The sequence below is a fragment of the Neophocaena asiaeorientalis genome, unplaced genomic scaffold, assembly GCF_003031525.2.
Source record: "Neophocaena asiaeorientalis asiaeorientalis breed wild unplaced genomic scaffold, Neophocaena_asiaeorientalis_V1.1 scaffold240, whole genome shotgun sequence".
In the NCBI taxonomy this organism is placed as follows: domain Eukaryota; kingdom Metazoa; phylum Chordata; class Mammalia; order Artiodactyla; family Phocoenidae; genus Neophocaena; species Neophocaena asiaeorientalis.
In genome coordinates this window covers 7303758-7330586 of record NW_020185331.1, presented here as the reverse complement: position 1 = coordinate 7330586, position 26829 = coordinate 7303758, and the positions used below count along the sequence as shown (strand labels likewise).

The window sequence follows — 26829 nt, the reverse complement described above, 5'->3', positions numbered from 1 at the left end:
TTAACTTCTCCAGCTGGGAACCTAGACCTCAAACGTTTCCCTGCCTATGCCTCGTGCGCCCAGACAGTGGCTTAGGAACAACCCCATATCTACCAGGATGCTAAGCACATATGCACCTGAATCGATTTTAATCAAAACACAGGTGCCTAACATACAGTGTCTGCCTGCACGCATGATAAGCCAGTTACACATAATTGTGTTTATCTAAATTTAACGCACAACTCATTTCACTTTTCTCAGCTCCTTCGCCTTCCACAATTTAACTTCCTCCAGTTCATTTGCACAGCACCCATTAAACTCTTTCCGAGAAAATGAATTTCTGCTACCAAGATGGGACTTTCCCATTCTCGGTAACCATTTAAGATTAAAGAAAAATAATCAGCCATTATATTGAACGTTTTTGTGGCATTTAACCGACGACAAAACACTCACTTTGAGATTTATTCTCATCCAGCACCCCATGGGGTCAGTCAGTACCATTTCCACCTCTTTTATGTAAACTAAGAAAAAATGAGAGGCCAGGATAAGATCCATTATGGGTCAAAGAGAATCCCCGGAAAAGCTGACTTGCGACATTCAACTTCTCTGCAGGGCCATGACTGGAGGATTCTTACGTCTTCTCTCAGATTGTGTCCTGTGATGGGGAGTAGTAGGTTGGCAAGAAACAGCCAAGCAAAGAACATCAATGACATGGCTATTTGTAGAACAGGAGAATAGGTACCAAGGCACCAAGCTACCTGTCCTATTAGCATAGCACAACTGCAAGGAGCGTGTATCCTTTGCAAAGCATTGTTCTCCATGGTCACTCAGTGGTCCATGCCTCTCCCATTAATAGCGAGTTTCCTCATTTGTAAAATGCAGGGGCTAATGAAGACAAGACTTATCCAAACCTTCTCCAACCAAATAGCAATGTGCTGATAATTCCTATTTGTTAAATTAATACAAACACATACACATACACATACATACACACCAGACTTCTCTTCATTTTACTTCTTTCATTGACGAAGTCTTTCTTTCACAGTCCCTATGTAAAAACATGGGTGCCTATGTGCAGACCATCCCAAAATCTAGACAAAGAAACTCAAAGCTATGCTCTTCTAGAAACAGATCGGAACACCCATCTAGAATCTGCAGGAGCAACTAAGACAACTTCACTGTCTCCCAACATCAAGCCTTCAGGGACATCAAACAATCTCAAAAAAGTGCAAAGCCCACAAAGAAAGAAGCAAGAGATGTTGGGGCTTTGAGGTTACTTAACTGATTGCCTAACAAACAACTGGGTCTGGAAAACCCCTCAAAAATGCAGAGCCCTTCTCACGTGTCTGTGTCTCCTTACCCAGGGCTTGGATCACTCTCCTTCCTTCCATCTTCTCAAATCAAATCATCGTTTTTGAGTCAATGAAAGATAATGGTGTTTCAGCAGTAAAGCATAGTCTTCAGAAGGGGATGGTGTTAATCTAGTCTATTACCTTCATTTTACAGATGAGGAAACTGAGACACAGAGAGAGGAGACGACTCAAGTTCAAGTCCCAACAATGTGTGGCCTTGACCAAGCGCCCAGGGCACAGTTCTTCCCATTCCATGAGCAAAGTTGGAGACTAACAGTCACTGGGGAGCCTGCTAAATGCAGACTCCCTGGCCCCATTCCCAGCAAGTTTGACTTGGTGGATCCTGGGGAGGGTCCAGAAAGCTTCCTGTGGCTATTAGAGGATCACGCTTCGAGAAAGACTCCACCACACCAAGATTCCTCTCCCAACTCCATGCGGCAGCGACACCACCCTTCCACTATGGTGGAATCCTGATCTCTAAAAGCATCTTTGCCTTTAAATTGAGTGGACTTTACAAAGAAAGCAGGCCATAGGAGATGCAGAAGGAAGATGTCTCCACAAAATCACCCCAACATTCCCCAGAGGAAAGGTCCAAACACTGAGAATTGCGGCTGGAAGCTACCTTTCCCCTGGAGCCAGCAGAGAAGGACAATAATAAAGTTATGAAGACATGATCATGTAACCTTTAGCCTTAAGATATTCTGTGCCTAGCAAAGAAAACCAAGATTGAAAGAAAGCCTGTCAACCTCTGGCTTCTCTCACCATTCAGAGCCTTCCAAAGGCCACCAGAAAGAAGGGATTACCAGGGCAGAAAACTGAAAGCAGATGCACTAAACCCACTAACAAGCCCTGGGCTGCTGGGCGAGGACTCAGATCAGAACGAGAAGATGTGAGTGTGACCAAAGAATCACCAGTGTATAGATGAGGCATGCAGGAAGGATGGAGGAGCTACCCTGGGAGCCACAGCAAAGCCTGACTTGACTCCTCTCCAGCAGATACCCCCAGATGAGGGTTGGCAGTCAAATTCAAAGAAGGAAAAGCAGGGACCTAACATTAATTGAACCCTTATTATGTGCTAAATACTACACTGGGTGCTTCTCAGTCCTCACAACACACTTCTGAGACTGAGCAGATGTAATATAGCATCTGCATTTTACAGATGAGGAAAGTGAGTCCTAAGAGTTTAGCAATTTGCTCCCCAAGGCACACAACTAGCAAGAGACAGAGCCAGCATTCCCACCCAGGGCTATGAGACTCCACCATGCTTGTTCCGCTCTGATGCAATGCTCCTCCGTTCGGCAGATGTTTATGTGAGCTTTTCGTGTGCAAGGCAATGAGCAGGCAAACTGAGAGGTGGGCACATCCTTGCTCTCAAGGAGTTTATCACTCAATCATGAATTCCACAAATATTTACTGAGCTCCTCTTATGTGAATTAGAAAGACATCTGCTAAACTCTGGGAATCGGGGAAAGATACAGAGCTCAAGGCCCAGGGGTGAAGGTAACTTTTGTTTTCTTTGTTCTTGGAGAAAGAAATAGGAAACAGAGATGTGTAATGAGGAAATAACTAGACAAACTATTGGGAGAGCCAGGTTTGTCAAATAAGCTTTGTCAAAAAGTTTCTCTTTGACCAACAGGCTACAAATCCTAGGGGGATTTTAGACAGCAGGAGAAATGAAAATAAATTGGAATTATTCATGAGTAAATAGAAGTTTTCTCTTAATATAAGCTATACACGTACAGGTGCACACACAGTAGTAAAGCCACATATATAAGAGCTCCTCTGTATAGGCACATATAACTGTAAACTGGCATCAGACATATTCTCTGGAAGAGCATTTGTTCATACATCTCTTATAGCTTTTATCAAACTGGATTAACGTGACTTCTCCATATGTCTGTCTTGTCTGTTAGATTGTGACCTCTTTGAGGTAAAAAATCAGGTCTCATTCAACTCTGCATCCCCAATGCCTAGCACAACACCTGACACATGGCAGGTGCTATATAAGGTCCACTGAATGAATTATAAATGAATGACAGTAAAAGAAGGGATGAGATGATAAGTGTATCTGAGAGGTGCAGATAATGTGAGATAAGAGTTGAAAGGAGGAAGCAATTAAGTCCAGAAAATGTGGTCAACAAAGTCTTCACGAAGGAAAGATTACATGAGCCAAAACTTGAAGTATGAAGAATTTGGAGACAGAGAAATGGAGCTTTACTCCCTTGCCTGTCTGGTCTCTCTCTTTATCCTTCCCTCCCTCCCTGTCTTTCTTTCTTTCCTTCATATTTTAGCTGGACAAAAATAGATAGAAAAAAAGCAGGGCAGAAGGGTGCCATTTCAGTTACAAGAAACAGCACAGAGGTAGAGCAGAATGGGCCATTAGGGGCTAGAACAGTCATGTGCTGAGTGCAGTATCAACACATGGGGACACCAACCACTCGGAGACACGGTCAGGCTGTTCCAAGGTGAGAAAGAAGGCACAAAGGACAATGGAATCGTGCAGGAAGGACAGAGGAAGCCCAGCCTGTAGTCAACTATGGACTGACAAAAAGTTTTATAAGCATGAAGAGGGTGATAATGAGGGACTGTATTATAACAAGAGCCTTACTATGTATAAACATATACCATGTAATATTACTATATATTACATATATAATATCAATATATTGTATATTAGATGACTATATTATAACAAAAGGCTTACTGTGTGTTCATATATACATCTATACACACACATATTATATGTATTATATATATATGTTAAGGGACTGTATTGTAATAAGCGACTCATATAATTAGGTGACAATAAGGGACATGGCTGGCCTCTTACAAAATCCATTGGTGCTGCCCTTGCTGACCACCCACCTCCAATCTTCTTGTCCCCCGGCATCTAATGTCTTCTGCTGCCCCCAGGTGCTCAGGCCAGCCCTCAGCCAACTGCCTGATCTTTAGACACACACAATGCCAAGTAACTAATGTCTTCATTTGTCACATCCCCTCTCCCGTTCATTCTTCTATTCCTGCCTTATGCCAAACACAGCATAGGATCCGTGGTGATAAAGTGATCAAAAGAGAAATGGCGCCTGTCTTCATGAAATGTATACTCTCCCTTAATGTATGATCTTCTTTAGGAAGATTTTACATTTCATGAAGACAGGACCCATTGGGTCCAGCCGTCTGCCTCCTGGATGGGGCTCGCCCGGCAGCATGGAAAGAACAGAGCACTTGCAACTAGAGGGCTGCACTCAAAACCCAATATCACCATATGCTACTGGGCGAGCCTGACCAACTTACTAACGTTTTCAGTATCTGTTCCAGTTTCCTAAAATGGGGATAATGATTCTCCTTCCCCTGCCAGCCTCACAGGAGTTTTGATTTGAATCAAATAAGGAAAGCTGACCTGCTTTAGAAGCTGTACTATGCAAATGTGAGTGATTAATATGATAATTGCCCTTCAGGAGACAAGGGTTGCAAGTCATCCTTATCTGATGGGGTGAGGGGGATTCAGATCCTAGCGTTGCTAAGCTCCTTCTGAAAAATACCCACCCCTTCTAGACCCCAGCTGCAACACAGCAGGCTGCAAATCAGACCCGGTATGTTCACTAGGCTCCCGCACTCAGCTTCCGCTTTAGAAGCAAAGCAGAAAGCCCCGGGGGATTCCTGTCCTCTGAAAGGATAATGCATAATCTGAAAATTCATAAATCACTGGGACGCTCTCGCCCGTGAGCACATTCAGTGAAATGAGGACCTTTAGTGCCTGTAAAATTTTACTCTGAAGGAAAATTACTTTAGTTCATTAAACCTTCCTGAAACCTTGGTACCTTTCAATCCATGGGGTTCTATGCGTGTCCCCTCCAGGTCCCCCTCACCTCTCACCACCTCATGCCTGCCCCTACCTGACAGTTCTTTGTTTCCAGCCAATTGGAATATGGACGGTGGCCTTCTTTACCGAAAGTGATTCACAGTGGTAACGTAGTAAGGATGCTAAAACCTACTCCTCGGGGAGTGTACACAAAAGTGCATTTTTCAGTCTCAGCAGAGTCTGGATTCTGGAGCCCTCCTCCCACTTCATGAGTCACTCCCCACCGGGAACAGAAACTGAATATTTACAGTCCACAGCCCAACTGACCCCCAGTCTAACAATGTCTGGGCACCAACTGGGTATCCAGAACTGTGCTAGGTATATGCCAAGTTCAGAATAACATAAATTGTGCTCCCTGCCCACCGTGAGTTTACAATCTAGCTGAGAGGACAAGGAATTGTACAAGAAATATCATCTTTGTCATCTTGTTCCATTGCATGCAATTTCACAAACCGGTTATCCCGTTCCCTGTTTTTTTTGAAGGGCAGATCATCAACTCTGTGGTTCAAGATAGAACCTCAGCATGAGCCCTGAGTCCACCCTCATCCCACACTTAGCAAGACAAACATCAAGTCCTCTGAAATGTGTTGCAGTCCACTGGATCATCTTCATAATGTTTTCATTCATTCACTAAGCAAATATGTATGGAATGCTTCCTCGTGGCCAAGTGCTATGGATTCAGCAGTGAAGACAACAAACCAGCTTCTCTGCCCCCATAGAGTTTATATTCTGGCAAGGGAGATAAACAAACACATAAGTAGGTAAGTGACATAGTAGTCAGATGATGGTGGGTTAGATGATGGACATATCAGCACTTAGAGCAAGTGCTCGTATGCAGGCGTGGTCCAGGGCTATGCAGGCTGAAGCAGTATAGAAGGAGCCCAGGAAAGTTCTCTGTGAAAAACTGACACTCAAGCAAAACCCTGAATGAGGTAAGGGATGAAGCCATGTGGCTATCTGGGTAATAAACATTACAGGCAGAGAAAAAAGGCAAATGCAAAGATCCTGAGGCAGGAATGTGCCTGACATATTCAAGAAACAGCAAGGAGCCCAATGAGGATGGAGCGGAGAGACAGGGAGAGTAGTAGGAGATGAGGTCCAGGAAATTTGGGGAGGCTTAGATCTTGCTGGGACTTGTGAAGGACTGGCTCTTACTGAGTGAGATGAGAAGCTACTAGAGGATTTTACTAGAGGACTTAAGTTTTCACAGGGTGCTTCTGGTTACTGTGTTGAGAGAGGCATCGAGGAGACAAAAGTGAATTAGGATCCTGTTGTAATCATCCAGGTGAAACATGGTACAGGGTAGACGAGAGCAACAGCCGTGGACAGGAAAAGAAACATGATCTGAAGATATTTTGAAGGTAGAGTCAAGAAGATTTGCTGACAAATTGGATATAGGGCGTGAAGGAAAGAGAATAGTCCAAAATGACCCTCAGAGTTTGGGACTAAGTAATTAGAAGCATAGAGTTGCCATTTTATGAGATGGAGACTGTAGGAGAAGGAGGTTGGGAGGAAAGCTGAGAAGTTTAGCTTTGGACATTAAGTTTGAGATGCCTAAGAGAATTCGAGCGGAGAAGTCAAATAGCTGAATAAACGAGTCTGGAGTTCAGCGCAGAGAGTCTAGGCTAAAAAATCTCAATTGGGGAGTCATCAGTGATTAGATGGTATTTAAAGACATGAGACTAGGTTAGGTCACCAGGAGATGGAGTGTGGATAGAGTAGAGAGATAAGGATCGAAAGCTGGGGCGTTTCAGCACTGAGAGATCGGGGAATGAGAAGAAACCAGTATGTGCTTCAACCTCTCAGAACTGGCACAGTGAATGTCTGTGTCCTGTGCGAACACTCACCAAACGGTACTTACTACGGAGGAGTCTCTCAATAAGCATATGAACACAACGGCCTTCTGTTGAGGCCGGTAAGCCTTTCTCCCCAGATGCCCCTGTTTGTCCTGTGGGCTCCTGTGTATGGTGGCCACTGTGGCAGAGATGGAGGCTTTGCCTATGTTTGCCATGGACTTCCCCTCGCCGAGGCTGACATGGGCATCGTCACTGCAGTTCCCAATCTGCCAACCTCAGAAATCAGTGCTGAGCCTCAACATGGCACCTGGTGGCAAGTTGATTGCACTGTCCCCCTCCCATCACATAGAGGAAGCAATTTCTTCTCCTCGGACTTGCTTTCCTTGCCTGCGGTAAACACGCTAGAATCAAAATCTTTCCATTTCAGAGTGCCTTATTCACCGTCATGATATCCCACACAATTGCTTCTAACAAAGAAACTCGTTTCACAGCAAATGAAGTGTTGTCATGGGCCTGTCCATGGAATTCACTGGTCTTCCCACAAACTACATCCGCCAGAAGCAGATGACCTGATACAATGATTGGATGGACTTCCGAAGATTCAATGACACATCTAGCTAGAAGCCGGCACTGCATGAGGTTGTGGTGCTGTCTTCTAGGATGTGGATTCGACTAGTAAATGGACAAAATACAAAGGTCTGGGAATCAAGGGGCAAAAGTGGGAGCGCTCCTCTCATTATTCCTCGCAATAAGCCATCACAGAGTATTTTCTTCACATCCACACAGCTTTCGGCTCTGTTGATAAATCTTGGTTCCTAAGGAGAAAACACACCTGTTCCATTGAACTGGAAGCTGAAACTAATACCCAGCTATTCTGAGCTTCACATGTTACCACTGAACCAACAGGAAGAGAGGAGGCTACTTATGAATAGGGGATGGAAATGGACACTCAGAGTAGCTAAAAGGGTAGACTGTGATGTTCACTCTCGGCCCACTTTCCTGCCTAAGTATCACAGATAACCAGGACCCTGAGAAGCGTATTTCTAAGACTCTCCTGTCATCTGGCTTCCAATTCTGCCAGTTGGGGTGGGGTCACTCGGGGGACATGTGGACAAGGGAAAAGCTCCTCTCCTCACACTTTGTTTTTGAGTGACAAGACAACAGCAGCAACAGAGCCAGTGGTACCAACAGCAGCGGTGCTGGGTCTCAGTGAAATGAAGGGCTTGTGCAGCTCAGCACAGCCCCAGGAATCTGGGTGGGAGAGACCCTTGGCCTCTTGTACTGCCTTTCCTCCTCCTGGGCAGGGGGTAACAGTTTCTGCACTTACCAAATTTGAGCAACTATATTTTCTCCTCCTTGTTCCTCCAGCCTTGCTGGCACTCTTGTAAATCAGTTCCTGCATTCAACGTCTTTTCTTGAGAAATACCTAGTGTCAGGGACCCTCACTGACACAGAATGATCTGTGAGGTTAGAGGAAATTCAGGACAGCATGTGTTCTGGAAGCCGAGCAGAGTATGGGTTTCAAGGAGGAAGGAGTGATTGGCTGTGTGAAATGCGGCAGGCAGTTCATGGACAAAAAAGATGAAGAATGGACCACTGGATTGAGCTACTAGATGACTGCAGAGACCTTCAAAATAACTAGCTGACTTAATTTCTGGCGTTCACCCCTCTTCCATCCTTACACCAGAATGACCTTTCTAAAGCAGAGGTGGAATCCCGTTGCCTACTGCCAAACAATCTCTAGTGGCTTCAGGCCGCCTTTAAGATCAAATTCTTCAGCATAACAGGGAGATCAGCTCGGTGCTTTGTGACCGCCTGGAGGGGTGGGATAGGGAGTGTGGGAGGGAGGGAGATGCAAGAGGGAAGAGATATGGGAACATATGTTTATGTATAACTGATTCACTTTGTTATAAAGCAGAAACTAACACACCATTGTAAAGCAATTATACTCTAATAAAGATGTAAAAAAAAAAAAGAAATTCCTCAGCATAGCATAGAAGATCTTTCTCAACCTGGCCCCAGTTGACATTTTAACCCTCTTCTAGAGCCACTTTCCCAAAATAACATCTAAATTCTAGCCACACCAGAATACCCACGTTTCTCCTTGTTCCACGCTCCCACACTTTCACACAAGCTCTTTTCTCTCCTCTGAAAGCCCTTCTCCCACTCTCCACCTGAGGATCTCATTCTTTAAGGCCCAGCTCAAATACCATCAACACTCTGGTGTCTCACCTGTCCTCCAAGACAGAATGGATCCCCCGTAATCCATGCTCCCCTACCTTGTTGCCCATACCTCCAAGTATACTACTCACTAGATTACACTATAATCTTCTCTTTGCATATGCACCTCCACCACGAGGGGATGTGCTCCTTCAGGACAGACCTCGTTTTTCTCATTATTATCCAAGAGTATTATCACACTCTTCATTAACATGCTGCCTATTAACTAACAGAGATATGACACATTCGATGAACTGAGAGTGTTGCCATAGGCGTTCAAGGGAGGAGAAGATGAGTCTGGGCTGGGGTGATCAAGTTGTCCTCATAAAGGATGAGAGGCACAAGTAAGGTCATAAGAGACGGGTGGGGAATGGAAATTCCCAGCCCTCTTCTTTCTGGAATATCTTTCACAGTTTTTCAAGGGTATCTTTTTTTTAGGTAAATTAGGAAGAAAGAATTCAAAATGGCTATGAAAGAACTTCAAGAATGTCCACAAGAGGGTAAGATAAAGGGAACACACGGGCAGGGAGGGAAGATGGTGAAAGCAACCTTCTTGTATGACTGCATTAAGTTTTCAAGAGTTGGTATTCTCTAGGGACGTCTAGAGAGGACAAAGATATATACCTATATCTGATGGGAGGTAGACTAAAGAAAACATCACACCTACAGACAAAAGCATGACTTGATTAAGTAATTTAGACAAGAGAAGAACAAACATAGAAAGGGCAGAGGTGGGGATGCTAACAGATGCTGAGCACCTACAAAGTGCCCAGCACTGTGCTTGGTGCTCTATGTGCATTACATAGGTAATGGGCATAACCACAGTGAAGGGTAGATATCATTACCCACATTGTCCAGATGAGCAAACCGTCCAGGCCATGCAGCTAGGGAGAGGTAGGAGTCAGAACCCAAACACGGGCACGTCTGTTCCCCCATGATCCAAGGAAGGGATCAGAGATACAGAATTTAACAGGTATTAGTAGCTCTACTTAAAATGGGGCCATTGTTAAGAAAGTACTTTGCAGAATGTGGTAGCTGAACAAGGCAAGTGGCAGACCAAGGAAATGAAAATGCAGTGTTGTTGAAACAAGGAGCTTGTGAAAAATGGCTGTTGGATAGTGGGAGGTTGTTCTGGTTTTGTGTAACGAGCCATTAAAAGTGAATTAAAAATCCGTTCACTCTCATTCCCTAAGGGACTGAAAATGAAAGAGACAGCCATCTCTTGGAAATGATTTAGGTAGCATGCAGCCCAGTAAGGGGGGGGGGGGTGTCAAATTAGCTCAGAATTCCCTGCCAGTGTCTGTACTACATGATGAGAGCGCACCAGAACCAGAGTTAATTAGCTCAAAGTATACCATTAACTAGGAGTCTGAGCTCATACCCTCCTATATGTCCATCATTCCTTCCATCCAACCACCACCAGCACCACCCTCATGAGGAGGCCAAGGACAGAAACAGGTGTGAGCAGATGAAAGATGAAACCATGGCTCCAAAGCCACTAGTGTGAAGCTTCCAGAGATACTCATCAACAGAGAGGCAAATGTAAGCTATCTGTTACCTTAGTAATAGATCAAAAGCTCTAACCCAGACAGTCTTGGTGTGGAATCCAGGCTCTGCCACTTACTCTCTGTGTAACCTGAGGCAAGTGGCTAACCCTGTGGAGCCTCCATGTCCTCGTCTGGAAAATGAGACCAGTATCACTCCCTTCACTGCACTGCTGTGAGGATTAGGCTTATGTGCCAGGTACATTCTCAGGCCTCGTCATATACTAGGTTCCTGCCATCCTGGTTTGTCTCTGAGCAAACCAGGTCATTTGCCCACCCGAGTAGGAAAATGCCATGTCCCAAGAGGGAGCGCGTCACTTCTTTGGCGACGACAACTGGCAGCTCAGAAAATAAAGAGCAGCTTCACAAGGCCTCTCACTGATGTAGACATGAAAGCCTAGAGCACTCCCTGAGCGCTGGTGCTTGCTTTGTGTGGACACGCATTGACAGCCTCAGCAACGGGAAGATCACAGGCTCATCAAGCCCATGTTGCCTGGTGTGCGATCCTACCCACTTGCCACTTTTCATTTCAGGGTCCGTCTCCACTGGACCTCCCTGTAGGCACGCATACTCCCCTTCCTTCCGCACTCCTGTCAAGGGGCATCATTCCCTCTTAGGTCTCAGGAGCTGAAAGAGCTCTCAGCCAAACCATTGTAGCTGCCGAACCAAGTGGATTTTCGAGGGATAAGCAGATATCCCCAGATTGGAGCTAGCTACCAGTGCAAGGGACCAAGAGCAGGGATTTGACTAGACTGTAAGATGCCTCAGGGCCACACAACAGTCTGTCCTATTTTTCACTACTATATCTTCAGCACCTGGGACAGTACCCAGCATGTCCCAGATTCCCTGTATACAAGGGTGGAGTGAATGACCCATCACCTAATCCTGTGATCTGGCATTTCTCACAACCTGTCTCCTATTCAACACTACAAATTACTACACAGTGTCTCTTATGGTCGATGCACCATGCTCATTGCTGTGGGGGATGGAGGGATGAAGGACACAATGTTCCTGACACTTTCGGTGCAACCAGAGAGATACACATTTATACGACTACCTTCAGTGAAAGCTGGAATCGCTCTGACTTACACCAGGTTGTAAGTCATTTCACCTATTGTCTCATGGGAATCTCACAGTAACCCAGCAAGGTTGTCACGTGACAGAAATGAGTGATTCCCTAACAGGGATGAAGTAGAGGATTACTCTCCATGAAAATTTTTATAAGAGGTACTATTTGAAGTGGCTTATTTTTAGTAGGTGAAGAAGGCAACAACCTTTTCAGGCTACAGATGCGGCACGAGAAGACACAGTTAGGTTGAAATTGCCTGTCACATTACAGGCCTGGGGCGGGGGGCGGGGGTGGGGCTGGGGTCTGCAGAGGTTAGAGCTTCAGGTACATGGAGAAGGAGATGGAGACCCAGGCTGGGGTAAGACAGTGATGATTTTAACTACTAGGTGTGTAAATTTCTATTGCTGATGTAACAGATTACTACAAATAAAGTGGCTTGAAACAACACAAATGTATTATCTTACAGCTTTGGAGATCAGAAGTCCAAAATGGGTTTCAAAGGCTAAAATCAAGGTGTCGGCAGGGCTGTATTCCTACATTCCTCCTGGAGGCTCTAGGGGAGGATCCGTTTCTTGCCTTTTCAAGCTTCTAGAGGCTGCGTGCATTCCTTGGTTCCTGGTCCCCCTCCATCTTCAAAGCCAGCAATGATTGGTTGAGTCTCACACTGCATCACTCTGACTCTTCTTCCTCTCTTTTTCCCATTTAAGGATCCTTCTGATAACACTGGACCCAGCCAGGTAACCCAGGATAATCATCACTTTATCTTACACGCAACTGATTACAACCTTATTTCCATCTACTATCTTATCTCCCCTTTTCTATGCAACCTAACATATTCACAGGTTCCAGGAATCAGGACATGGACATCTTTTGGGAGGACACTATTCTGCCTAGCACATCAGGTTAAAGAGTTTCAACTCTACTCAGTAAACAGCATAGAAACGTCTGCTGTGCTTGAGCAGGTGGCACCTGCATTTTGGAAACAAAACTGTCGGGTATGAAGGGTGGATCAGTGAAGATGAAAAACAGGGAGTCTGGTGAGAAGGATACTACAACGGTCCCAATATAAGAGATAAGAGATCTGAACTAAGATAATGGCCGTAGAGAAGGAAAGAAAGAAGGGGGGGTGGTGGGAGCCCTACGAAAACTGTTGCTAAAATTTGCAAATAGTGTATAACAGAAAAGCATGGAGTCAAAGAGGCCTCTGAGGTTTCCAAGGAAGTTAACGTACTTCATTTTAATTCGAAGGCTTGGGCTTGAAATCCAGCTCCAACACTCGCAGGAGGACCATCTCATATGTTCCCACAGTCTAACCCTCATTTCATGCCCCAGCTTGGTGGAATGGGTGTTCAAGTTATTTCCCTGCGACTATGCATCCTCCCATTGTTGGAAACATGCTCGTGGCCAAATTGCTCCTTCTGCCCCATCTTGTTCTCGCCCATTTGCCTAGGGAACTGAAGGGTCTGTGTGTTACTTCCTGCCCAACTGCCTGAACTTCTGAGAATCTTCTTCGCTCAATTAACATTTCCTGGCCTCATTCACATTTCCGGTTACCTCTTGAGCCCCTTTAGCACACTGCTTGCTTGGATCTCACCTGTGGGCTGCCCAGAGAATTTGACCATGGCAGACGCATCCCAATACCAAACAGATGAAGGGCCATCCCGTTCATGAGGTGGGAAGTGGGGAGGGGGTGTCAATTTTAGTCTCAGGCTCAAGCTCATGGACAAGCACTTGATCAAAACCCAGAGTTCTGGGGCTTCCCTGGTGGCGCAGTGGTTGAGAGTCCGCCTGCCGATGCAGGGGACACGGGTTCGTGCCCCGGTCTGGGAAGATCCCACATGCCGCAGAGCGGCTGGGCCCCTGAGCCATGGCCGCTGAGCCTGCGTGTCCGGAGCCTGTGCTCCGTAACGGGAGAGGCCACAACAGTGAGAGGCCCGCGTACCGCAAAAAAAACAAAAACAACCCAGAGTTCTGAATCATAGAGTAAAAGGATCATCTACTCAAGCAAGAGAGTACTCATAAATCCCAGACATTAGAGGTAGAAAATATTTAGGGTATGTTCAGGGCCATGCCAGATCCGGGGGGGCGGGGGGGGGGGGCCCCCCCCTGCCGATGCAGGGGACACGGGTTCGTGCCCCGGTCTGGGAAGATCCCACATGCCGCAGAGCGGCTGGGCCCCTGAGCCATGGCCGCTGAGCCTGCGTGTCCGGAGCCTGTGCTCCGTAACGGGAGAGGCCACAACAGTGAGAGGCCCGCGTACCGCAAAAAAAACAAAAACAACCCAGAGTTCTGAATCATAGAGTAAAAGGATCATCTACTCAAGCAAGAGAGTACTCATAAATCCCAGACATTAGAGGTAGAAAATATTTAGGGTATGTTCAGGGCCATGCCAGACCCAGAGAAGAATTGCTCCCCTCTGGTCTTTTGCAGTTGCTAGCATTACTCTAGCAGCCAAACCGCTAGAAAGTTATCTGGATTTTGCCTAAAATAACATAAGCCTGGACTTTGTCTCCACGTAACTCCTTGGAAAGGAGAAGCTCCAGTGGCTGATGGTGGATGATTTAAGAGCCCTCTCTCATGTAGCCTAGGACATCATAACAAAGAACACATCATTTATTTGTATTGATTCACTAGCACACATTTGATCATATCTACTTGTCCTTCCTTTGGCTAAGAATCCATGGCCATGGTCCCGAGAAATTTATCTCTCACAAAATATCTCCGTAAAAAATAAGTTCCTCACGTATCTCAGATTCAGTAAAAGAGTCAGGTCAGGGAGACTTGCCAAGGAAAAGGGGAAAGGGAGCCTGCAGCCTCCTCGTGTGTTGACCCTGGTCTAAGCAATCTCCCTACCACAGACAAGGTGTGTGCTTGGACATTAAAGCTTCAGTTCTGGGACAGGGACTGTCAGATACAGAAACAGAAATTAGGGACAGATCAGATTCTTGTGCTAGAGGAATAAGGAGCACAGAGAAGCTGGTTGGATTCTGAGACAAGGAGTACAAAATAAGGAGCAGAAACACGGCATAAAAGTGCCCAGGTGTTCAGCACTGCTTTCCCTCAACCTTGAATGAAGGTTATCCATCCAAATAATCTTGTGCTGAGCATCTACTATGTATCTGGTTCTGCTGGAGAAGCTGGAAAAGGTTGCACATGGTTTTGTTTCTCCAGGGACTCTCAATCTAATGGAAGGAGGGAAAGGCAAGTAAGCAAGTATTTTATTTAACGTGATTTCTAGTGTACTTACTGCACTAACTCAAAAATTTTGTGACTCGTAATTCCATGGTGTAGTAGCTCCTCTCACTCCAGAATAAAGCAGAAAATCAAACCATGGGAAAAAATAAAGAGAAATGGCTTTCCATTTTAACAAGGCTGATCAACTTGGGTGAGCACAAGGAACTTTAAACTTGATGTTGAATGTGTCGAATGGATGCCTAGAAGGAAGCCATTTGCTTTAAATTGCTGTATCCCATTGTAGGATTTCTTCCTTAGCCTATTTAGTTGTCCTCAGCATTAATGAGATTGACTAGATAGCCCCAAAGAAACACAAATCCTCCCCTCTGTCCCCAACAACATGCATGTGTCCTTTTCTCCCTGCCAGCATCCACCGACCCACCCTTCAAGCACCAGCTCAAGCCCCATCCCCAGCAGAGAGTCATCGCTCCTTACCCCAGTCCAAATTCATCTCTCCAACTATGGCCAACTTATTTCCCAGTATCTCCCATCCCACATGCTTATCTTCCAGTTTGACCTTGACACTCTTCCTATTGAGTGGTAGACGGAGTTCATGTCCCTCCCTTTGAAAGCAGGCATATCTTTGTTACTATATTGACCAACAGTGCATAGAGGAAGTAGTGCCAAGTGACCTCCATGGTTAGCTGTGCACTCTTAGGGTGGTTGCTCTCAAGGTGCCAGTGCCATGCGTGAGGATGCCCAAACCGGACCACAGTAGGGAAGACCGCATGCAGGGGCCACAGTGTTTCAGCTCACAGCCCAACTGAGGACCCACTGAAGCGTGAGCATCAGTCACCAGCTACGAGGGAAGACAGCTTCAGATGCCTTGCAGCCCCAGCTGTTGAGTCAGCCTCAGCTCTGAATCTTTCCAGCTGAGGTTTCAGACACGGTATACATAGTGCCCAGCCAAAATCCTCAACACACAGAATCGTGAACATAATACAATGTTTTCCTTTTGCACTGCTAAATTTTGGGGTGGTTTGTTATGCAGAAAAAGTACCCAGGACACCACTCATAGAGCACGTGCAGCATTTAAGGCTTATAGCCTTGATGCATGTGGAATTATTTTTCTAATGACTTAATTTATGTAGATCTAATTTCCATAGATAGATGATTGTAAACTCCTTGAGAGAAGAGATTAAGAACCTATCAGACATCTTCCTACAGGTAGACTAAATACCACCTGCCCTAAAGAGTGTTTATCAAGAAACCACTCAGACCTGCCCCCTCCTTTTGGAACGCCACATCTCAAAGGCACGATCATCCATTCGGCTGTCCAAACCAACCTACTATATATCCTGCTATATTCCTCCCCACACCACACGCAAACCCACCCTGTTACTCTGCCCCTAATGTCCGTATCTCACCCTTCCGTGCGTGGCTACCACTCCTTCCCACGTTCAAATTCTCATCCTTTCTCATGAGCTCTATTGTGTCTACCTCCTTACTGGTCTCCCTGCCTCTAGTCGCACAAGTCCATCTTCCATAAGGGGCCAGGTTGCCTTCCTCACACGCAAATATGATCATGTAATTCCTCCAAATCCTCAGTGACTCCCTATTATTGCCTACAGGGTAGAATGTGAAGTGAGTGGCAAAGCACAAGGGCTTTCAACCTGGCCCCAGCCTAAGTCTCTAGGTCTCTATCCTCATTTCCTGTCACTAGCTCTTCACTTTGGGTTCTACTTTCTGTATTATTCATATGAACCACAGAACCGAGAAAATGATTTCAGTGACTTTTTTCAATTCTCTCCCCAAATGATAGATACATAACCAGGGCATTCTGGCTTAATTTCTCTCTCTCCCTCTTTCTCTCAGTCCTCTTTCAGAACCCTGTCTAGGGTCTAGACCTGTGCTTTCCAATTACCACTACAGCCATTAGCGATGCAGGATTACTTGAATTTAAAAAATTAAGTACAATTAGTATTAATAGTTCAGTTCTTCAGTCATGCTAGCCACATTTCAAGCACTCAACAGTCACAGGTGGCCAGTGGCTACCATACTGCAAAGAGGAGATTATAGAACACCTCCATCATTGCACAAAGTTCTAGTAAACACTGCTGGTCTAGAGGTTCTCAGCTAAGAGTTGTTCTTCAAACATACTCTGTTCTCACTTGTCCCCTGCTTTTTCCTCACCCAGATTACTGGTATGGTGGAGAGCTAGATTCTCCATGCTTCCCAGAATCCATGCCCTCTCCCCCTGGGAACAATGTCCCTTTGGGGAAGCAGTTCTCCCCATAATGAGCCATGTGCTTCAGGTGGCATGGACCATGCATTGACCCATCCTCTTAGTTTAAGGAGTAGGCGCTATTTGGCCTAAGCCAATCATCCATCCCACCCCTATGGCACAGTGATTGGTTACGGGAAAAAAACATGTTACCTAACTGGAGCCAAAGAAATCCAACATGAGTCTTTCTAAGGCTTCTGGGAAAGAGGACCTCTTCCTCCCTCAGGAAACATCATAACAAACCCAGTTCTTTTAATAATACAGAATAAAGAGATGAGTTATAGAATGGCTACAGCCATTTTGCTCTCTTGAAGGGAGCTCCTGAAGCTGCTGAAGGAAGACAAAGTGGAACCAAGGATGCAGCCAACATTGCACAAGCCAGTAGAAATACTAAGGGAACCTAAGTCCTTGATAATATCATTTGAGCTGCTGGATCAAGCCTGATCTGATGAAGCTATTAACCTTTTACGTTAGATCAGCCAATAAATCTTTTGTTTCAGCCCATACATGTGCTTAACTGTTAAACTTGAAATACTACTCCCATCTTGTAAGCCTCAAATCAAACTTATCTCCTCCATAAGGCCTACCAAGGCTCTTCCAGACAGACTCTGTTACTCCTTCTTTTATATGTCCCTCCATGCATCCTAACATTACATCAATGTTTTACTGAATTGTAATACTGATATCTTCTTTCTACACCATGAAATATTTGAAAGCAAGTCTTGAGCCTCTTGATCTGTGTTATAAATAAACTAACTAAAATAACTAGCTAACTAAACCCTAACATAACCCTATCTGATACATAATAGATGCTGAAAATATCTTTAATAAGTAAATATTTATAGGATAGACAGAAGTGTATTGATAAATTTCAGTTAATAACAATGGTAGTAGGAACAGAACTCAACATTCACATCCATGAACACCTTTAATCCTCACAACAATCCCGTGACACGTAACTCCCATTACTGTCATTTCTTACAGGGATGAACCAGAGTCTTACAAAGATTAAATAACTAAGCAAAGTCCCACAACACATAAATGGCAGCGCCTGGTATGTTCTTTCCTCTGAAAAATCTGGCTACTCCCTTCCAGAGTTTTATATTCCGCCTCCTTCCTGATTAAGGGTGTCAATTAACTCAGCAGTAACAGCACCACTGAAGTTCCCATGGCAGCTTGGCATGTACTAGAACCTCTGCTGGAATCTCCTCAAGGCTAAGTTAAAAGTAAACCCGACAAAATCCTCAAGAGAGAACCACAGAGTCAACCTCAAGCCACTCTTTATTCCAAGCTCAGAGGTCAAGGAAGACACAGGAACCTGCAGGTCTGGTTCCATAGCTGTTCAAGCAAGCTCAGCTCTTTGGGAGTGAGGACCGGACACTCCTTCCACAGACCCTGTCCGCCTCCCCGCTGTCCCGAAACCCGGGTCCACACCCACGCTTTGCATCACACCCCACCCTCAGTTTCTTATTCCAGGCCACCTACCTGGCAGGGCTCAGGCTCTGGTTTTCCTTCTAAATTTGGAACTTTGACTCAAGAGAGTAGGTTCCGTGTGGGTAGGGGGTGAACTGGGGAAAGGGAAGGGACACGCCTGCTATCACTGTCCGGGACACTGAAGGGTCCAAGTGGAGAGTATGTGTCTCCACTCCAAGGAGAGGTTAACACAGAATCATAGCAGAGGGTCATCCAACCAGCTGGCACGTGTCCAATGTCCAAAATGTGTCATGTGCTTCTCAGGCATTGTAGGCATATGGGGGAGGGAGTCCACTGAGACAGGTGAGTGAGTAGGCGGCTGGGAGCGGGAGAATGCATGGGGGTGGGTCAGAGAGACAGAGAGATGCAGGTGTGTGTGTGTGTGTGTGTGTGTGTGTGTGTGAGCGCCTGTGTACAACATATAACACGGAAGGACCTCTCTAAATGTGGCGCACGGACCACGTGAATCGGACTTACCTGAAGAACTTGGAGAAACACAGATTCTGGGCCCCACTCTTTATACACTGAGAACTCTGGGAGCTGGGACTGGCCATCTGCATTTTACAAGCCATGCCCACGGCCAAGGCCGCACTGGGCTGAGTCTTTCAGAAATAACAAACCTCCTCCAGGCTTGGGAGCAAAGGACATACACTGCCCCCGAAGACAGGGAGCTGGGTCCACAAAGGTGGGTGCAGAAGTGCTCGCCAGAATCTGAGCAACGTGAAATCTTGGTTCCTGGGCTGAAAGCTCGGCTGCCCTGCAGCTCTGACAGCTGGGTGCCCTCTAGGGTTGACCTAGAGGTGGCCTTCCCTGGGCAACTGTCTGGGAGCTGTAGGCTGTTACATGGGCTCTGTTCCCACACAGACCTGAATTATCTGCGGGAGCCTCCAGAGGAGGCCAGAGGGCACGACTGCCTCTGGGGAAATTGGATTTGTTTCTCGAACTCCAGTAACTCAAGACAATCAAGAACTACGTGAGCAGTCCTTCCAGAAGATACTGGGGGTCGGGGCCATGGGAGATACCAGAGTAGGGCCAAGGTGATGGGCGCTACACCGCCTCTTGTAATGACTCGCAATGTTTATTCCCAGCCAACCCAGAACAAGGAGGATGAACCTCCCACCTTAACGGCCTTTATGCATCTGAGATCTATGGTTCAGCCAGGAGCCTCCCTTTTTACATATGAGCCTCACTCAAATTCTCCAGTAGTTTCTAATTAATGCAGCTCTGAGCAGCGTGAGGTGCAGCACAAATAAGGCCCCACCCAAGGGTGGGACAGATGTGTCACACTAGATACCCAGTATGGCGGGATACAGCCACGGGAGGCCTACAAGCCACCGCTGACCATACATTCCTGTGCTGCAGTGTGGACCCTCCCGAGTAGAGCTCACCTCCACCAGGCAGCCAATGCCTGCACAGGCCCCCCTGGATGCTGAGGAGGATGGAGCTCTCCGGATTAAGTCCTAGGCTCTCCCACAGCCAGTCTGGAGGAGGTAAGCCCGTCAGCACGACAAAGCTGTACCCCAGCTCCTAAATCGGGGACTGGCATGAAAGAGGCATTCAACAAACAGGTGTTGGCTGAATGAAGGCAGGAGCAAAGTCACAGGTGGTTAATGAGCTCCTGGGATAGATTCTATTTAACAGAGAACAAATTATCCCAGAGACTAAATGTACAGTAGTCAAAGCCTAAATCACAGAAAGCAAATAGTCCTGGGTTCCAATCCCAGCACCACCACTTCCTGCATGTCCTTGGGCACATTATTTAGTCCCCAGAGCCTCCTTTTCTGCCTCTGCACAAAGGCATGCGGACCCCATAGGGCTGCCATGTGGAACAAAGCAGAAAACTCTCAACCCAGAACCCAGCATCTACCATATAGAAAGAAGTTGGGCAGTGTTAGCTGGCATTAGAATTAACTCCAGAAAGCCCCAGTTCTCTAAAAAGGCAGAGGAGAGAAGCTATTCCAGAGAAACCCTCCAAGTTCAGTGCTGTTCTCCCTGTCATCCAGCGGAAGAAGCTCAGGCTCAGATAGGCTAAGAAACCTCCCCAGCTCACCCAGCGCAGAGCCAAGATGCAAGTCCACGCAGGACCTCAAGGCCATTGCTCTCTCCTCAACTCAGCGTGGTGTTTAAAAATCTCTGGTAGGCCTGGAAGGTGGCCTGAGCAGAAGCCAGGTCCTGCCTGGCCCCATGGGCACAGCTGAGAACCCACTAAGCTCACAAACTCCCTGCACTTGAGTGGACCTGGGGTCGCTGTCATTTCTGTACTGTGAAAACATGCTGTCAGGGAAAGAGCAAATGCAAGAACAAGAAAAACTACTAGCAAAGTAATGAAGCTTGGTTGTTCTTCCTTATATTGCAAAGGATAACCACTGTTGGTCCAAGACCAGAAGCCGTGCTTACAGGCACCAGAGAGAAATAGAGATGCCTGAAAGCAAACAACAGGTGGTGTATAAGGGAAGAACATCAAGTGCCCAGCAGACCATCTTCAGCAGAATTCGAGAAATGCACATTAACTCGTTTCTGAAATGCTGGGATACCATTTGAATTAGTGAAAATTAATTTTGAAGTTATGAAGTGTAAGAATATTCTAAAGAAATGGATATCCTCATATCCTCCTGGGAATACTGTATGCTGGCCCAGGCCTGCCAGAGAGCAATCTTGCCAAATGACGAAGCTATTTATGCCCATAAACCTGCTAATTCCACTTTGGGTAATATACTCTTATATCCCAAGGAACTCATTCAAAAAGAAAAAAGCTACTTGTACGGAAATGTTCATAACACTCACTGCCCTCCGTCACAGGAAAACAAAAAACAAAAAACAATCAACCTAAATACCCAATAGCACAGACATGTGCAAGCAATAAGTAGCATATTCTATGATGGATTCCACATTGTTACTACAAATTAAAACCTGAGGACTTTCCTGGTGGCACAGTGGTTGGGAATCCACCTGCCAATGCAGGGGACACGGGTTCGAGCCCTGGTCCAGGAAGATCCCACATGCCTCAGAGCAACGAAGCCCGTGCGTCACAACTACTGAGCCTGCGCTCTAGAGCCCACGGGCCACAACTACTGAGCCCGCGTGCCACAACTACTGAAGCCGGCGCACCTACAACCTGTGCTCCGCAACAGGAGAGGCCACCACAATGAGAAGCCCACGCACCGCAATGAAGAGCAGCCCCCGCTCGACACAACTAGAGAAAGTCCGCACGCAGCAACAGAGACCCAATGCAGCCAAAAATAAGTAAATTAATTAATTAAAAAAAAAACTGAAACGACATGGTCTATTTTAATACAGGCAGAAAATGTAGCAACATACTTAAGTTATAAATTAGACCAAAAAGTGTGTTCGTGATTATAGCTATATGTAAATATGTATATCCACTGATAAGCTGGTGTTTGGTATTAATGACATTATATCCTATGAAGGTATATGCATAATGAAAAATTATTTTTGTTTTATGTATTGACTTAGCCTGAGACCTACCTAAAAAAATGTGTGTCTAATACGTAATTGTGGAAATGCCAACATATTCTCCTTTATATATGGCCAGACAATCAGACAATCAGACAGAATAACATTTTTAAACAGATAATTAGGATCAAGATGAATCTACTTTGAATCTCAATTTCAAGTCTTTATTTATTTATAGGTAAGTGTGTCCAAGAATGTTATGCCCCAGGATCCCCAGTGACCGACTTCCCAGTTGTTCTTTGCTACTATGGTTAGCTATTATTAATCCCTATGGCTTAGCTGACATACTAGCAATAATCAGGTACACATATCCTTCTATGAGTACTGTTTGTCTGTCCTGCCTCCTCTTTCAGACTGCAAGCTTTTTGTGAATAAGGACTGTGTCTTCCCTCTTCTTCCAAGTGTACCCACAGAGAGTATCTTATAAGTTCTCATTCACGGACTGGAGCTCAATTAGGATTTGATGATGAAGAGAAAGAGAAAAGGAAGAATCATAATTATCAACTGTATTTACAAGCTATAATGATGCTGGGAGACTTAAAACTGGGAGCTAAGTACAAATAATCAACTTGCTGTGCTTTATTCTGGCACATCTTGAAGCAAATAAAATGTTCTCCATATCCATTAATGAATAAGTAGCATCTAGTACATGCCCTAGTGATAGATAAATTAGACCCGATCCTGCCCTCCTCCAGAGTGTTTCACATTTAGTGAGTTACATACGTGAACACACAACAGTAATCTAAAGAGAGTGTCTTTGATGGAGGCTATTTAGCAGGAGATGCTGTCAGTGAACAGAGGAGGACAGTCAGGTCAGGCTTCCAGGAGGAGGAGTAATACCTGTGCTGAGTCTTAGAGGATGATTAAGGAGAGGAAGATATGGAGAGAGGGGTTGGCAGAGGAATAGGACGAGGGCAGAATTCCAGGCAAAGGGAAGAATACCTGCAAAGGCAGAGGCACGATGATCAAGAACAAACAGATCTCAAACACAGGGTTTGAGTTAGAGGCAGCTGAGGCTGGGTCATCACAAAAGCCTGGTTTTTGAGGAGGGTCTCATTCAGTTGTTTTGGGTAGTGTATATCCTTAGAATGGGAAAGGAGGGCAGGAAGATGAGAGGGAAGGAATACAGCAAGGGCAAGTGACCCATCTCACTGCAGCTAGGGAGAGAGGTGACTTTCCGAATACCATCTCCGACATAAAAGGAAAGCAGAATCCACTTCCGCAAGACACCACAAAACTCAAAACACCACCACTCCCACTGCAGTGAGGAACCAGCAACTTGGAAGCTATTCAGACAAGAGAGATTCTAGTAGAGTGTTACATGATTAAGATGGCAGAGAACACATACCAATTTCTACCTGGTAAAGTTGCAAAGTTACTCTGGAATAGAGTGGAAAAAAAACATCTTGAGTTTTCCTAAACTACTTATAGAAACCAAGAAAGAAAAAAAATTGACTCCCCCAAATGTACCTTACCAGTGAGACAACTGTTTTCCTGCCAGAAGAAACAGCTTTTAGAATTTCCAAAATGTTCATGACAATGATAGAAGAAAAATACCTTCTCAACAAACCCATCAAAATGCTGTTGTCCTGGTAACTAATTTTGCTTCAGAGATGAATTATTCATCTTTAATGAAATTTCTCCCAACCCAGAGCATCTTCAGTGGAATATTCTCATTTACGGCCATCAGCTCCACCCATGGAGAGAGACCAACGGGTACAGAAAGGACCAATGTACCCAACCCCGAAGAGAGGAAAGCCTCCCTACTCCTGGGATGTGTGGTGTGCTCACACCCAATTTACCCTGGAAATGAGCTGATAAGGCCACAGAAATGGGATGCCTCAGGTTCAATCATTTGATAAATATTAATGAAGCCTCTTCTATGTTCCAGCCACTAAGCCAGGTGTGTACAATAAGAATATGTACATATATATTATATGTACAATATATACACATATGATATATAGCATATGTATATACAATATATATACATATATATTAGTACGTAAAATACGCTGTCCCTGTCAAAGAAATGAATATATAACTACAAATTGTAAAGATGTTCTCTGAATCAGAGAATAGTAAAGAGGATATCTTTCACACTGAGGGGTCAGAAATGTTCTTTCTAAATGGTGAATGAATCATGAGAAGTATCTGGCCATCTGAAGAAGAAAAGAAGGAAAATCACTGCACTCACAGGGAACAGTGGTGAAGACCCTGAGGCTGAAAATACCTTGGAATAGGAACCCAAAAGAAAGTCAGTGAGGCTGGAGGGTGGCAGATAAATGTGAGATGGAGTTGGGAAGGTGGTGAAGCAGGCAGGGGCCTTGTAGGACCCAGAAAAAGAAAACGTTCATAAGGATGATTTTGGAGCTAAACACCAAGGATTGGTGTCTTGGAGTTAGAGGTGGAGGAAACCATGTTCTATAGAAAAGAAAGAGACGGGCTCTTCTTTCTGTAGATACATACACACATACATAAAATTCATATACCCACCACCCACCTATTACACCCTCATCAACAAGGAAATGGAGGTGGAACTGGCCCACACTTCCTCCAAATACTACTCTGCTTATCAGAGGCTCTGCCTGCTCCCCTGTTCCAGCTGATTCCTGGGGAGCACTGCAGCGTTGCCCGGCTACCCCCTCACCCAGCCCCTGCCACAGACCACCCACTGGCCTGAGCTTCAGCTGGACCATCAAAGAGAGAAACCTGGTTCCAACCAGAACAGACTTTGTTGGAGGCTGGGTCTCTCGGGTCCCTATCTTTCCCATCCCACTGTACTAGTACCACCTCATCACTCACTGGAGTATTTCAACATTGGATGTTGTTATTATTTAAGAAAACAAAGCTTTTATTTTTGGAATTGCAAGCTGGGAGTGGAGACAGAAAGTAGAAAGGAAATAATATTTGAGTCAGTGAGGTTTTGTTTATTTGCTATTTTAACTGAAATAATATAACAAAATCTAGGTCAGAGCTTTATCTACTATTTTGACTGAATCAGTAAAAGAACTGCTAGAGCAAATAAAATCCTGGAATAACTATGGATGGGCCTAACTAGTCGGGAACTGAGCACTGGGCTATCTGCACTGTTTCCTTTCTTTAACAGGTAAATGCTATCTCTGGAAGCAGGACAACTCTCTAAGGGAAACTGGGAGTCTCCATCTACCCCTCACCCAACCCTTGAAGGTGTCACTGCGAGATTAATCCTTCCTGATGCACACCTCTCGGTGGGCAACTCCCTTGTTCTCAAGATATCAATGGCTCCTCTACCAACCAACTAAGGTCCAGAGCCCTTAGATTAGAACACAAGGCCCTCTGATATCCAGCTCCGCATCACCTCCCTGCACCGCTCCCATAATGAACCTCTGGTCTCCCACCTGACTCCCTACTTCCAAGGCTCTTCCCAGGAGATGCTGCGCTTCGGTCATGCCAGGTCTCCCTCCTCCCCATTCCATAAGGCTCAGCCTAACTCGCAGTCCCTCTCCAGGGATCCAGTGTCTAGGACAGCAAGCACAGATCTGGGTGGATGCTGTCACTCCGCTTTTGAGCTGGGTGACCTCTGGCCAGTTACTGAACCCCCGTAAGCCTCAGTTTCTTCCTCTGTAAACCAAGCACGAGGCCCCTGCCTTTCCAGGCACTTGTGAGGAGTAAATGAGGCAAAGCATTATTCCTTCATGACTTATAGCAAAATCTCTCTCTTCTCAGAAACCAACCTCAACTCCCCCAGGCAGACTCTTTCTTCTTACACACGCATCTGTTACTACAATGATCATGTTGGTAGTAACTGCAGGTCTGACTCCCATGCTGCTGGGGTCTCTCTGAGAACAGGCATTCTGGCTCTTCATCTTTGTATTCCCGGGAAATGAACAAATGAATGAATGTGTAAATCACCTGGCCCAGTTCCTAGGGCACAAAATATACCAATGCACAGTTTCCCCTCCTATATAGTATCTTAATATGTTGTCTTGTGTTGTAATTATTGTGTGCATGTCTTATCTTTTTCACTGGATTTTAAGTTCACTTGGAGCTACGGGCATGCCTTAGTCACTTTTAAATTTATTTTTTAAGACGCAGACCTACTAGAGAATGGACTTGAGGACACGGGGAGGGGGAAGGGTAAGCTGGGACAAAGTGAGAGAGTGGCATGGACATATATACACTACCAAATGTAAAACTGATAGCTAGTGGGAAGCAGCTGCATAGCACAGGATCAGCTCGGTGCTTTGTGACCACCTAGAGGGGTGGGATAGGGAGGGTGGGAGGGAGGGAGATGCAAGAGGGAAGAGATATGGGGATATATGTATATGTATAGCTGATTCACTTTGTTATAAAGCAGAAACTAACACACCATTGTAAAGCAATTATACTCCAATAAAGATGTTAAAAAAAAATAAAACAAATAAATAAATTTACATACAGGATAATTAACTTATTTTGGTATACAGTTCTATGAGTTTTGACAAATGCATAAAGTTGTGTAAGGACCTTAGACATTTTTATTCCCCCTGGGTACTTTATCTCTCTATAAATGTTTACTGAATAAATGAATGAATCACTGAATGATGGAAACAATGAACAAATGCTTGCTGGGAAAGTTTC

The 26829-nt window shown here is 45.4% G+C and overlaps 1 protein-coding gene across 1 annotated transcript in view; it reads right to left on the bottom strand.

The window, feature by feature from the left end:
• SORCS3 (sortilin related VPS10 domain containing receptor 3) overlaps positions 1-26829 on the bottom strand; it is a 590148-nt gene that overhangs the window by 412390 nt on the left and 150929 nt on the right. The gene's annotated exons all lie outside the window — the stretch shown is intronic.